The 14,856-nt window shown below is 37.8% G+C and overlaps 1 protein-coding gene across 10 annotated transcripts in view; it reads right to left on the bottom strand.

Annotated features, from left to right (window-relative positions):
- Positions 1 to 14,856, bottom strand: part of FAM110B (family with sequence similarity 110 member B) — a 122,428-nt gene that overhangs the window by 85,517 nt on the left and 22,055 nt on the right. For 6 of the 10 annotated variants that reach the window (XR_010883289.1, XM_067290479.1, XM_067290478.1 and 3 more), the window contains one exon: positions 3,093 to 3,331. The exons of 3 other annotated variants lie outside the window; for them this stretch is intronic. The gene's annotated coding sequence lies outside the window, so the exon portion shown is untranslated. The remainder of the gene's footprint in view (positions 1 to 3,092; positions 3,332 to 14,856) is intronic. One more of the 10 variants, XM_067290480.1, reaches the window with a different exon arrangement.

The raw sequence follows: 14,856 nt of genomic DNA, 5'->3' as shown, positions 1-14,856 counted from the left end.
GGGGGGGAAGCAGTGTCAGGGACCCATCTGAAGGGGAATTTTATAAACGAAATTTTTACCAGGAGTACGTTGCTTAAGCAGGACAGAAATCCCATTAAGGAAGAAAATAAGAAGGAAAGAAACACTAACCACCCTTCATAGTCCAGAGTTTAAATAAGTCAAAGCAGTGGGGGCAGAGGGGAATAAGAAAGGAAACAAAGATGTAAAAGTGGGTGTACTATGAAAACCTGCAGTTAGTTTCACTTCTTCAGGAAAAAGCAGTTCCATTGTAAGAACTTTTCTGGGCTGAGCCAAAATTACACTGTTGCATTTTTACCTTCCTTAGCAGGAGAAAAGAAAGGGAAGAGCATTCATCGTCTAGAGCTCCTTCTGTACAAAGTGGAAGATTATGCTGGCCTTTAACACTCCAGCTGAATGAAGGCCTGTGCTTGTTTTTCAGAAAGAGAGGGAAAACCCACCACTGAAAGGCACACATTGGTTGGTATCACTACCCCAGAATTAAGTTACTTTAATTCAGGAAATGAAGAAAATATTGAACAATCTGAGAGGGAAAAAAAAAAAATAATAATCATACACAGACTGAACTTGCTATTTTGAAATTCTAATCAAGAATCAGTGGAAATAAAGCAGAGAAAAGCTATGAATAAAATCCAACACCATAAGATCTCAGACATACAGTGATGCCTGAATAAATCAAAACCATCAGTTCTGGTTTGCGGTGCAGGAGTTTACATTTGAACACAGCTGGATCTCAGTCAACTAGCCAGCTTCCATAACAGCACCTTCAAGCTGTATTGATTTCTATAAAAGAAAAGGCACCATAAATCTGCTTGAACAGCATTGCATCATTCTTTTGGTTGGCTTTAAAAAAGTAAATTAAATGTTTTCCATTAGTATGGTAAAGAAGCTATACAATTTTGTTTTTATTTCAAATACAGTCTCAAGTTACGGAACACTTTAGCTAACTCTGTGGCAAGAACTACATGTTTCATATTTGTAAAGCCAGCAATTCACGCTCATGTGAAACCAGATGTGTACATTGCACAGTTCCCAGGATTTTTTTTAAATGTTGTTGTTGTTGACCAAAGAGACTTTTCAATTAAATCATGGAGTATACTGAAGCAAAAACAACACTCACTTGGGGGGGCGGGGGAGGGGAGAAGCAAAAGGGAGGGCAAAGGCAGCATGAGCAGAAAGCTTTCAGAAAAACAAAACAGTCAATGTGTGAGCAGTGCTGTAGTACAAAGAAGCGCACAGTTCTGAGAAGCAAAAAGCATAATATTACTTCAGGTAACAAGAACTCCTTGATCAATTATTCATATAATTTACAACAATTACAGCTGCATCAATGAAAAAAATCTAGGGCAAATAAAAATCTTCACAGCTATAAAGTGCCCTTGATTTTCTCCAGAATATTTGGCTGTCTCATATCGTGTGTTTCTGGTTAGCAACACACCCCTCCAAGAAAGGGAAAAAAAGAGACAAAGACACAGAACAAACTGATTTGCTGGAAGCAGAAACAGCATTCAAGACTATTCCCATCCCATACACTATGCACCACTGAAAGCTTATAGTCTCTTAAACTTTTGTACATGAATCATACCCTCCCCCCCTTTTAGGTATATCCATGCACCCCTATAGGATTAGGCAGATACCTTCTACGAAGCCTTTACTAACATGTACAATTTCACTTTTTAAAGAGTATCGAGGAGAAAGGCTGCATTTTTTTTTAGTGGAAGGGTATTTCAACATGTATTCATTCACATACCCCTAAAGTAAGTGTAAAAAGGGAAACATTAGGAGAAAAATATGGGGGGGGGAGGGGTTCAGCTTGAAATTGCTGTAAAATAATCAGTTTTTCTGCTCTACTAAGGTTTCAGTACAGTATCCTTAATTATTCAGGAATGATCTTTCTACTGGACTGAAGAAACTGAACTGAAATTTCATTCAAAGTAGTAACAAGCAGAGAGAAAGAGAATGGTGCAAGAAAGGGATAAGTGGGCCTAACCATTCTTGGTTGTCTTACTCCGGGGCACGTACAACAGACCACGAGGGAAGGTTACTGGCCAAAACGCTGACTGTATTAGAGGAAAACTCTTGCTGATTTTGATTTTACTACACTGGTGCTAGGGCAGTAAACTTTACTCTGTTTTGGAGCTCTTTTGCACTACCCTAATTGTAGTCTAAATGAGAAAGTTCAATGAGGAATTAACAGGAAAAATATGTAATCCTTCCTAAATGAATCAAGGACTACTTATTTAAGGAACCTTCCAGCAATGAAGTTAACACCTTCCCAACAGCTATTTTAAAAAATGCAAAAGTTGGCAGACCTTTAGAAAGGCCCATGTTTAATCTTGAAGAAATTGGTGGAAAACAATCTCCACTACTTCTCACTTTTTTCAGCCAACTCTCTACACAAGTTCAATTAATCTTTTCAGTACGAAGGAAAGATTCTGCGTATATCATCAGTACATTCAAAATCCTGGCTATAAAATAAAATTGTAGTATGGTCACATCTCCCAAAATGCCTGTGTCTGTAGTGCTGACAGGCCCAAAGTTCAACATCTCAGGATCCCATTTCTTTTTCATCCTTCAGTATTCATCCTTTGCAAGCAAGGAGGAGTTCTGGATGGCCAGACTAAGAAATAGGTATAGCACTAGTAAACAGATATGCATCATATACAAGCCTCACTCTTCTCCCGTCACTGGACACATCTTACAGTGTTTCCATATTTTTGTGGCCACTAGAAAGGAGTTCTGAATGTGGCAATTAAAATAGGATACATTTGCAAAAAAACCCCACAACACTGTAGAGTTCAGAAACAGTCTGTTTCCTTGTCAACAAGGAACTGTGGATTTATCTTTCCACTAATTTTATAAGGATTACCACTGGCTCTAGCCTACAACATACTGTTTTCTTTCCCCCAGCTTTTGCTATGACAACATTTGTACTAGGTAGCAAGCAACAATCCTCACAAGAAGGAAAAAGCCCAGAGATGCCTTTGTGTGTTTCTTTAGTAAGAATTGAAAAAAATCCTCATCTCGCAAACTATGTCAGCCACTTCAACTCACTTGAAAAATTAATCTCTTACCTGGATGCAAGATTTCTGAGCACCGGCTAAGGCTGCCTGGCGTACTGGGAGGCCTTCACCTTCAGCAGAGGTTTCCAAATGGAGAGTCGACCTTGGAGGCAGCTCTCTCACCCTGAAGCTCTCAAAGGCTCTTTGCAGCAGTGCCTGGAGACATGGCAACAGGGAAGGCATTCAGCTCCATCGTTGTGTGTCATCAAAACCACAGTTGAGACACCCTCTTTTTAGGTTGGATCTGCCAGCTTAAACAACGGGAAAGCAGGTTTCAGAAATCAGAAGTATATGTCCTCCTTTGGAGACCAAAAGGCTGCAAGGAGCAGCTTAGTGACACAGGCCAAGCACTCAGTCTGCTCCAAATTTCTCCATCATTTACACTACCAGTCCTAATGGCAAAAACTCCAAGCCCTGAAATTTAACAGGCTACACCTAGAGGTACAAGTTTCTCTCCTGCTCTGAAAGCACACAGATGGGAAAAGAAGGAAGGGCAAGACGCCGTCTCCTGCAGGGCACCAGCGTGCAGCACAGCACTGCTGCTGGCGAGAGCTGTGGCCGCCTTCCCCCAGCTCACTGAGTAGCCCCCGTTAAATATACTTTCTCTTGCTGAGAAAGACTTAAAAACAAAACAAACAACACGCTCAAAATCTACCATCAGAAGAGATGGATAACACAGAAGCTGCCTTCCTGAAATGACATTAATAGCTTCTTTTTATGTGCAAAACATCCATACAAAATTTATTGGGTTAAAAGATGCAACATAAATATGTCTTTAGGTTCAAGTTCTTTTTCGCAACATGCCACCTGGGGTAAGACCTGCTTTAATTACAATACACTAAAAAGAAAAGTATTCAAATACCTGAGTTTTCTGGGGTTTGGCTTTATTCAACAGTATATGCTCAAGCACCTTTACTGGCACAAGCAAATGGCACAGCAGCTTTTTTTAAGGAAAGAGTTCAGAGCATCTTCAAATGATTTTAATTTTCTAATCACTGTTATTCACTCTAAAACCAGAACTGCAATCAGGGTACTGAATATATGACAAAACATGGAATTTCTACACTAAAAATCTCAAATATTTGCAGAAACTGTTTAAGCACAAATTCAAGAAAACTGTTACCTCAGAGTCAACACACAAAGAAGCAACATCTGCCAGACAGCAGTTATTTCACCTTCTCTCTCCGTGCCCCCCCCCCCCCCAGTTTTGGGGGAATCTGCCCAAATTTGTGTCTCAATACTAGTACATAGAGGATGGCTGGTTCACTGTCTTTGAAGACTGTTGCACAGGTGGATGGATTTTAGCATACATTTTCTCAGAGATTTGCTGGGTTTGAAATAGCAGCACAACAGAAACAAGCAACAAAGGGAATTCAGAGACAGATGGGTGCCGTCTCACAAGCAATTACAAATTAGAAGAAATAACAAGAGAAACATGAATGCATAAGCATATGCAGAGAAATGTAGCTTTATAGTTAGTTATTACGGGACTACTGTAGTACTATTCTGCTATTTGGTACAAAAGCAAAAATTAAAAGTATTTTATAACCCTAAGCAAGTGCGAGAAAAAAATAGAAAGTTTGCCAACCTTGACTTGTTTAGTACAAAGCCCAACGATAAGTTTCCAAGTAGAAATACACTCTTGTACTTTATTATTAAAAATTCTTTTGGTATTTCTGATCACTGTGCTTCAAACAGCAATTCTGAACTGAAACCCCTCTCAGTCTGAAAACTAAAGCAACTTTGCAGGGAAAAGGATGGCAGCAGCTAAGTTTAAGATCCCAGTAAATTCATATTTGACAAGTCAAGGGGAAAAAAAAAAAAAAAGCATGTTCTTTGAGTGCAGCTAGCATGTTCTTGTCATGTTTCCTGGCCTAAGCTTGAGCAAGTTCAAGTACTTTTATCTCTGAGTTGAGTGACAAGTATTACAGATATCAATGACTTATTGCAGCACAGAAGACACCTCCAAAATCCCTAAAGGCACTAATCCCTCCATGCACTGCAGGGATTTAAAGAGAAAAAGTGACAAAATATTGCAGAAAAAAGGTTTGTCTTCTCATGCAGGAAAATATTCAGCTTCACAGATCAATTCCTCCCCTTCTGCCCCTGCTGCAACTGGAGTTCTTTGTTTTCTACGTCTTCTGCAAGGGAAGGTTGCTGTTTTAGAGTCTGCAAAGAATAGTGGTTATAGTTCCCAAATTTATACCTGGTGCTGTGGTAATTCACTCACTGAATCAAATATATTCATGTTAAAAAAAAAGAGTATAGTATGCATACGTGTGTGTGAATAAGTTTATATAGAGTATTTGCAGTTATTAGTCAGCTTCTCTGAGAATTGTACTTCAGAAATATTTTTATGAAATTTCTTTTGTATTTATAGACTACATCTTGAGTTTCAGCCTTTTAGCCTTAAAAATCTGGAGCCTTTCAGGATACACTGTCACCTTCTTCACTGCCCAATATCAACAGGTCTTTGGATGTTCCTTCTGAAAAGAGTTTTCATTCTTTTAAAAAGGAATATCCTCATTTGCTATGTTCCTCCCTTCCTTCAAACTCTTTCTAAGGAAGAGATCAAAGTTTTAGTACTTACAAAAATACACATCAAGGAAGACAAGCCAAACCTCATTCAGAAGGATCAGTGAATGAATGAATGGACTCCCTATTCTAACAATCCCAAAGGCTCCTAGCTAAACCTTCAAACCTCCCTTGAATCTACTCTGAGGTTTCCATAATCCCAACGTAAGTCTTTAAAAATGTAGTATTTCTTGACAATGAAATAAGCTGATATAGAAACTCAGCAGCAGATGATTAAACAATTGATAACCTGATGCTTTGATAAGGCGCTACCTTAATCACTGTCACTTGGAAGAAACCAAAGTCAAGAAGCTGCACCTAGACAGCTGGAAGGATCTAACTACTCAGATAAACAGGATATGCTTTCTATGCCAAAAGAGATATAGATGCTTTCTGCAGCTAAACAGAAAATGGATCCTTAGAGAGAATATAATCTAACACAGCAGACAAAGTATAGGGGACCTGAGCATATAGCTAGAAACAAGAAACTATTTGCCAATGGATATTACACCAAAAAGATTCAGTCTATTTACTGTATATCCTAAATTTTCACAGGCAGGAGTGCTGACTCACTACTCTTCTACACCTTCAAAGCTTTCAGGCAAAAAACCTCAAATATAAATTAGAAGGTGTAATCAATTTAGAGAACATGATTTTCAGAAAACATTAATTAGTGGAGGAAGTTAGGAAGGGACCACATCTGCTAATTCTGGCAGTTTCTGCTCCTGCACAGGGATGAGTTTTTGTTAAAAATAACAACCAAACACAATGGTAGCCTGCTCACCTATTCTGTTTTAAACCAAAGAAAAGACACAACTAAAAAAAGGAAAAAAACACACCCAAAAACACACCCCAAAAAAACCCACCCACCCCCACACAGACCTCAGGCTTCCCACAATTAATGATAACATGTTCATGCTTCACACAGCATTATGAAATGTATAACTTTACATTATGTTATCAAATCTAGGCATACACATCTTCAATGTAGCAGGTTTTACCGCTGAATTAGGAACCTTAATGACTTTATACACACGGGATAAAAACTACGTCAAGACAGACCAAGGATGATAAATTTCATCCCAAAGACACACATGAGAAACTATTAAGTAGTTTACTCTCCACAAAGTTTGATGAATAGACTGCTAATTTTCCTGAACAAAAGTTACATCAATTGGACCACAACTTCTTCAGAAGTCTAACAATTTCATTACCACTGTTTTTGTTGCTTTGAGCATCTCATTGTAAAGACCCTGCATCAGCAGTGCTATGCAGCCAGTATATACTGCCAGGGTGAAGCTAAAATATATTTACAGGAACAGAAAGTACGTTAATCTCCTACTTGTTAATTATACTGACAGAAAACTTAGATTAGAAGCAGACTGCCAAGTCCAGCACCCTAATTTTTTGTCAGTGTGCACGTATGCACGCATGTTTGAAAAATTCATATAAAAGACAACACAAAAAGAAGATTTTAGGTTTGGGGTAGCTGTTGTTGACAAAACCTGCAATAGTTATTACTCACATTCTCAGATACTCTCTTCTAGTCTAAGATTGAGGGTTTAGTTTAAGATTTGTATCAGTTATGGATTAAGCACTAAGTGTCTGTGAAAACACGTGCATCAGTTATACAAGCCGTCATTTTATGGTTGACGTGTTGTTGTGCTACTGATCAGGAAAACAAGACAGAGTCCTTAAAGCAATCATATGATTATTTACAAAAACAGAGCAGAAAAACTTCAGAGTCCTTCCTCCGCGGACTTCTTATAAGTTCATAGCGTTACATGATAAAATATGTATGTATTTCAAGAACTTTCTAACAAAGGCCTAGCACTTTCCTGGAATGAATCATGAACAGTCATTAAGTGTCAAAGACAAAAAAGCAAAAAAACAGGTTTGCTGGACAGTGTTATCTAGTTCTGCAGGGTTTTTTTTTTTTGCCGACAGTTAAGAACAAAGGAAGATAAGTATAGATGTTGTGAGGGAAACGATTAGGGTTCTCAGAGTATCAGTAGGCAGCCCAGTAAAACAGGGCTCCAAACATGAATAAATTAGAAGAGTCTTGGGTGGCAGTGAAAGGATATGGTAGAGCACATTACTCCCAATGAAATGACAATACTTAAACAAAGAAGCAATACAGATGTATCCAGTCAACCTGGCAGGCCGATAATTTCCATCATGCAATTCTCATCATGTGTCCAGGAATGACAGCTGGATCCCAAGCAAGTTAAAGACAACAACAAAAAACACATGGTCAGATTCAAGTCTGGTAAAAGAAACAGGTAGTTACTGGGGCTCTAACTTATGACTACAAATGATGCTCAAGAAACAGCTGTGTTCAATTTTAATTTATCATATTTGGGTATGAAAATCCTAAAAATGTGAGATACAAGTGTATGTGCAATTTTCAAAGAGGATTGACACACCTGTGGCGGTGAACCATTCCTACAAGTAACTCCACTGAGAAGAAATGAACGTATTCCCACACTGAAAGGTCCTTACACAGGCACAAATCAAGACGTACTCACTGAAAACTGCAACTGTGAACTTATGAACAGAGTTTACATGCTAATGTACAGTCTCTTACTGTCTTCAGCCTCGGTGAATACACACCTCTAGACAAAGAGACTTCAAAGAAGGAAGCCTGTACACTCAAGAAGGCTCCTGGATCCTGTGACAATGGCAAGCTAAGACTTCAAAGGAAGGCTGATGAAGGAAAAACAGGCATACGATGCAAAGTAAATACAATGATTCTAGTGGCAAGAGGAGACATGCTTAAGAAGTGGACTGGTGGGCCAAATTATTTTACATAAATATTACTAGGAAATTCGATCAGAAAAATCAAATGTCTTAAATTTTCCTTGTGAAAGGAAATAGAAGAAAACCACACTGCATTATTACTATATTACTGAGAACCATATAATATGAAACAAGAGTTGAAATTAAGGCAAATTAAGAGGCCCTTCATAAGAGTTTCTGGTGACTTCTCTAGTAGTTAGAAAAGGGCAGTTAAGCTCCTGAAAAGGGGCAGCATTAACAATGATGCACAGATGCAGCATTAAAGTAACAAAGAATCATTCGCTCAGGCATTCCAATGTATATGACAAAGAGATTTGTGACTTAGCAGTCCTGAAAATGGTTTGAGACTTGGACATAGCCCTGGTGGTTTTTGTTTACAAGAACAGCATACCCTCTGTTTGAGTCTCATTACTGATTATCCTGGGAACATACCAACATATATCATCTTAAAAAGTGGTGCCCAAAATATAAAACTTGCTGAATATCTTAGGTATAACACCTGAAGTAAAGCATCTTAAACTTTATGAAGGCAGAAAAATAGGAAAAGCATCTTATATTTTCACTGATTTCATAGGAAGCTCCACAGTGCACGGCATACAAAGCCTTTGGGCAACACTTTTTTTTTGTTTGTTTGTGGTTTAGCGTTATTCATTTTTCATAATCCCTAAGAAAGCATAACCACCTTGCAGCTCATGAGATGCAAGCTAGGTAATTGGTTTGACTGTAGGACAGATACTAGAAGCAACCATATGCTATCACTATCTTTGCCCACTATTTGGGTGATGAATGATGATTTAATGATGAAACATTCACAAAAAATATACATGAGTAATCATAAGCAGCTGAACCAGGAATTGTGTACATTACACTACCCTGATTACATTCTCATAAAAAACTCTTCAAAAATTAATGGCACCTAGTGTCCAGAATAAGCACCTAATGGGTGGAGCTGTGAGCAAAGCTAAGCGCAAGAAAGATTTTTAGACTCGACAATGGTAACACCTCTTTCTGACTTTCAACAGGTACACCATTGTCATTTTAAGAACAATCTCTGGAATGCATGGAAGGTTTCAAAAGCTTTTGTAATATTATCACAGAGATAGACAAATATCACCTAGGGCCTCCAACAGATTTGGACTTGTGACTGTTCTTATTGCAAGTCTACCACATTTAGAGAAGTAGGATTTTTCACAAATTATAAAATGAAATTGCCGTAGGCATCTCATCTTCCATATCTTGCTATATTCACAGAAGACAGACAGCTCAAGAGACACAAGAGTCCAAAGCCTTCTACCACGGGACTGAAACACCATGAGATGCAGATGCAAATGTGTTAGTTCTGCCTTGCCTTTGACAAAGGGGTAATGACCCACATTCAAAACAATCAGAGCAACATCCAATACCATTAAATGATCAGATCAAGAATCAAGATAGCTCTCAGGTTTCCAGAGCAGAGATAAATAATGAGGTAATACCTGCCCAAGCAATTCAGCCAGGGATTGATGCCAGGAAACTACAAGCATGGCTCTCCAAAGTAACCAAAAGGCTAGGAGGCCGTACAGCACTTTTGTCAAGACTATGGAAAGGCCAGAAAGCATGAAACTACTAGCCTCTGTGTGCATGAATATGTGAGATCTCTTCCATAATGGCAAAAAACAAATTCAGTAGACCAGCAAGGCACCTGTACTGCAATATTAAAGAAAAACAACCAAAACACACAAAAAACCCCAACATACTGAATTATTGATGGCAAGATTAAAGGAGACTCCACAGGTTATCTAGTCTAAACATTGTATCCTGCAGGACCCTTTTCAAATATGTCTTAAAAGTGAGACAAACTTACTTCTGTCCAGTGTTTCCTGGGGCAGTGATGACTGTTTAGAGTGTATGCACAACAGTTACTAAATAAGGAGTTGTTCACACATTTTGGAGGAGTATCAGACCATCTTTGTTTGCTCACTGCCCAGCACAAGAACAGGATTTACAATATAAACCTGAGAACTAGAGTAAGTACAAATAATTAATAATAGGAGACATGTGCAAACAGGACAAAATAAAAACAGTTACACACTTTAGAAGAAATAAGAAACAGTTGGCAAGAGGAAGGAATCAGCGGAAGGAAGCAGTCATTGATATATCTATTTATTTATTAAGCATGAGAGAAAACACAGGTGGACATTACAGCCTGTTGAGGCAGATTTTCTTCCGGTCTGACAGATCCTCTAGACCACATGTCTATGTGCAAATTGACAGTTAAAAACTTTCATCAGCAAGAAATTAAAACCCAAAAGAAAAAATAGGAAAAATTTAATTTGATCCATGTTCATTTGAGGCTAACCACCACTTACACTGTATTACACTGAAACTGTGCAGTTCTCTTTCAATACATCGCATCTCAGTATAATCATGAAGACTAACCTTTTCATGGTTATTCACCTGTAATACAGCTTCTCCTTAGATATTTTACAACTAGGGAAGGGAAGGACACAAATAGGTTAACTCAATTTTGGACTCAATGTCAGTCAACAGGAAAAACAAAACGAAAAAAGAAGTTGGCACCAGAAGACCCGAAACATAGTATTTTCTAACACAAGTAATATAAACCTAAATCCAGACTTCAAAATACCACAGTCCAAGTTGCTAGGAATATGAAAACATATGAAAAGGTTTGACTTCAGGTCAGCCCGCAGGGTCAAATTTGTAAAAAGGATATAAGTCACAGAAGTACTTATAAAATTTATTTTTCAAAGCACAAGAGAGCAAGTGCCAACATATTTGTCAGGGCTTATAAAATATACCAGCACTGAAAAAAGCCAGTAACAAAGTCAATATATTCAAAAGGGTACTAACCTAAGCCAGATACAGGCTATAGTAAAATCTCTTGTTCCTCCTTCAGTAACAGGGGAGAAAGGGAGTAGACACATCTGCCTGGTAGCCACACACACCAAAAAAAAAAAAAAAAAAAAAAAAAAAGTGTTTCTGTTGATTAGACAGCTATCAACAAATTAGCACTCAGATGATAACCTATATACTGAAACACATGTGTTCCTCAGCACAGCAGCCAAGCCTGTTCCCCTTCAGCAGTCAAGCTGGGGGACCCACTAAAATGCACCACAGCAATTTGAGCTTCCACACCTAGGTTTCTTCGGCATCAAACCTAGAGCAGGGGAACTCTTGGGGACAGTACGTAACTAGGAAACACCCCAAGGACCTAGGTTGGGAAGCACTCCAGGATCCCATTTTAGAGACCTAGGCAGGGACTCAAGGATGCTCAGGTCAACACACCTCAGAATAGAGACGCAATAAAGTTCTCCTAGAAACTTGGTTAGAGAATGATTTTTAAATATACCTAATATTGGGCTGTAAAAGACTTCAAGAAATGCAATACCTCCCTTCATTCTGTTTCAGTACTTCACCATCTTCACTGATAGGAACAATAAAATGATATCACAACTTACAGGGAAAAAAAATGCTGAATATACTTATAATATTACACTATTATAATATTATACTACTATTATACTGATAATACAATTTTAATGAGGCAGCAAAATGAATCCTAGCACCCATCCCCAAGGGTTTCACTGATACTGGACTTATCAAGTCTTTGTCTAAACTTCAAGAAACTGAGCCCATGTCTAGGCTGTGGCTCAGTCCTTAGGACAATTGACAGACATTTACATTGGCAGGAATTAAATACAATCTCTCAGCTTGGCAAGGTCTAAAGTTAGAGGCACTTAAGGTGATGTTCTCGTTCTGCACGCATTTTTGAGAAGGAAACAACTTCATATACTGATACAACTCTAGCTTAAAAACAGGTCATTCAAGGCATTCTTATTTACACTAGTAAAAGTGTATACAAGACACCAAGCTTATTTACTTTTCTTGGTTTTAAATTAGTTATCAAAATTTGATTATTCATTAAAATTGGTTTAACTAATACAAATTATTACTACCCAGAACATCAGTGCAATACTACAGTAGTTCCATATCCAACAGGAAACAAATCCAAGCAACTGCACTGCTCTAAGTAACAGGAAGTTGGCAAACACATGGAAGGGGCAAGCAGCCAAGCCAACTATTAACGCTAAAAGCAGTATAAATCAACAATTTGAATCAGAAGATTCTACACTTCCTTTCTGAAGCCACTTATAGCTTCTTTTATAAACATTTAATCAACCTTATATCAAGTTGTTATAATATGTAACGAGTTCTGCAATTATTGCCACCTTTCTGCAGCTGCTTACAGCTTCTTCTATAAACATTTATCAACCTTATATTAAGTCATTACAGTATGCAAAGAGTTCTGCAACTATAGCCACTTTCATCCATCAGCTTGACCTTGATTTAGGCCACTTTGCAAAATGCTAAATCAGTGTGAAGCTTAGCAGAGACGATATTACTACACAATTCTGATAACTCAAACCTAAACTTTTGACACATCTTATAGCTTAATTATAATATCACATAGGACTCTCTACAGTCATATCATAACCCTATATACATTGCAAAAGGTCCACAGGGCTGATAGGGCTTTTCTATGAGTTGCCATCTATATGGTTTTCCTTTGATAACTCTTATCCACATTAAACAATGCTGCAGTTAGGAGAGGAAGGAAAGAGTATACAATATTAAAGGCTTTTAAAACAGGAAGAAGATTCATAAAGTGGATAGACTTATTACTAAAGCAGACATGCTACATAAACAGCAGTTCACAGGACTTCTACACAGATATTTCACAGCAGACAGAAAGGATGAGTGCAACACTGCTGTGTAACCTAACAGTTGCATGTGACTGGTCCATAAGGCAAATGCTCCTTTCTACTCTGAAACCCAGGGGCAATGGAGAGCTCATTCTACACAGTCATTCACTCTGCACTCAGATACCTAACAGTAATAGGTGTTTTTTTTAATAATAAGGATGGACCACTAAAGCCCACTATACTGACAGTTGTGCTAGTTAACCAGCATTTTTGTAATGGTAGAATCATGTGAAATTTCAAAAGTTATTTCGGATACAAAAAGATCTCCAAGTATACAAATGATATTTTGCATATCGAAACACACATTTCTTCACTGGAGGTATTAATAACTCCTATCATTGGGGTGTATAATTTTCTTTTAACTCTGATAAGCAGCATATGTTTGGAGACTGATGATTTTATGCTGAAAATGCATATTTTGATAATTCCACTATAATAACAAAATGCCAATATGGCACTCTCTCTGTAAAACTAGATAACATTTGCTATACCAGGTATGATGATGTTCCTGCAGAAAGTTAGTTACGAACTTAACTACAAGAATAGGCACCCAAAAAAGTATTAAACCCTAAATATTGAATTTGAAAGTTCTGAGTTGGAAGCTCAAATAGAAGGCATCCTAACAAAGTGCCCACATACAAACGTCAGACTCACTAGCAGCAAAGGAAAAAAGCTTTTATAAAAGTAAACAAAAGATCCAGCATCTAAGCAGGTTCTACCTTGATCTTTATTGGAGTGCTATCACTTCTGCCACTGCGTTTTAATGCTGTAGAAGCGATACATTTAATATGTTCATGGGTGAAGAAAGAAAGAGGATAAGTTTTCACAGGTGCATGCCTCCTCAGACCCTACTGAAGGGTTTCATGTGATTTAATTCAAGACCGAATATGTTTCGGTTTGCTTGCCATGAAATGGGGGAGCAATTATTTCATTACATTTTAAAGAAAAAATAGTATACTAAAAGTCACCATTTGGTCACTAACTATAAAAATTACAACATAATCTATGGGATACGAACAGAATTTGATAGGAGAGAAAAATGTCAAGTTATTTTTAGTACATTTGAAGTTTTGATAATCTCAAACTTTGTTCATTCAAATAACTAAACAGATTAACTTTTTAAAACCCAGGCAATTTAAAGTGATTTTCAACCTGTAAAGAACTGTTTGGAGCAAGCTTTCTTGGTGTTGACACTACTGTAGCACTTACACTGAACAGTAATTTATTCAGGATGTTATAATTTAGTCCTGTGTGGGTGTCAACTGACTTGCTTCAAAGTTTGCTTCATATCTACAATAGCAATTCAAAAAGAAGATGCAATTATATTAGTCATATGGGCTATTATGTCTAAGGTTTTTGCACCTCTCACTCAGGGAAGTTAGGACCTGCAACTGCACATATTTGAAGGACTCCCCTGAAAGCGATAAATATATTGAATCAAGTCTTTTTGCCAGCACAAAACAAAGGGCAGAAACATATCACCTCCTGTAACAGCAGATGGGCAGGCTCTCTGCCCTCCTCCCCACATATAAGATCTTGGGCAAGTAAAGAGGGAAAGGAAAATGTAAATACAGGAGTCTTGAACAAACTTTTTTTTCTTTTTTTTTTTTTAATAGTTTAGGATGACCTTTCATCCCCTG

This window comes from Apteryx mantelli, chromosome 2 (genome assembly GCF_036417845.1).
Source record: "Apteryx mantelli isolate bAptMan1 chromosome 2, bAptMan1.hap1, whole genome shotgun sequence".
Lineage (NCBI taxonomy): Eukaryota > Metazoa > Chordata > Aves > Apterygiformes > Apterygidae > Apteryx > Apteryx mantelli.
The sequence above is the reverse complement of the archived record's forward strand: the minus strand, read 5'-3'. Positions and strand labels throughout refer to the sequence as shown.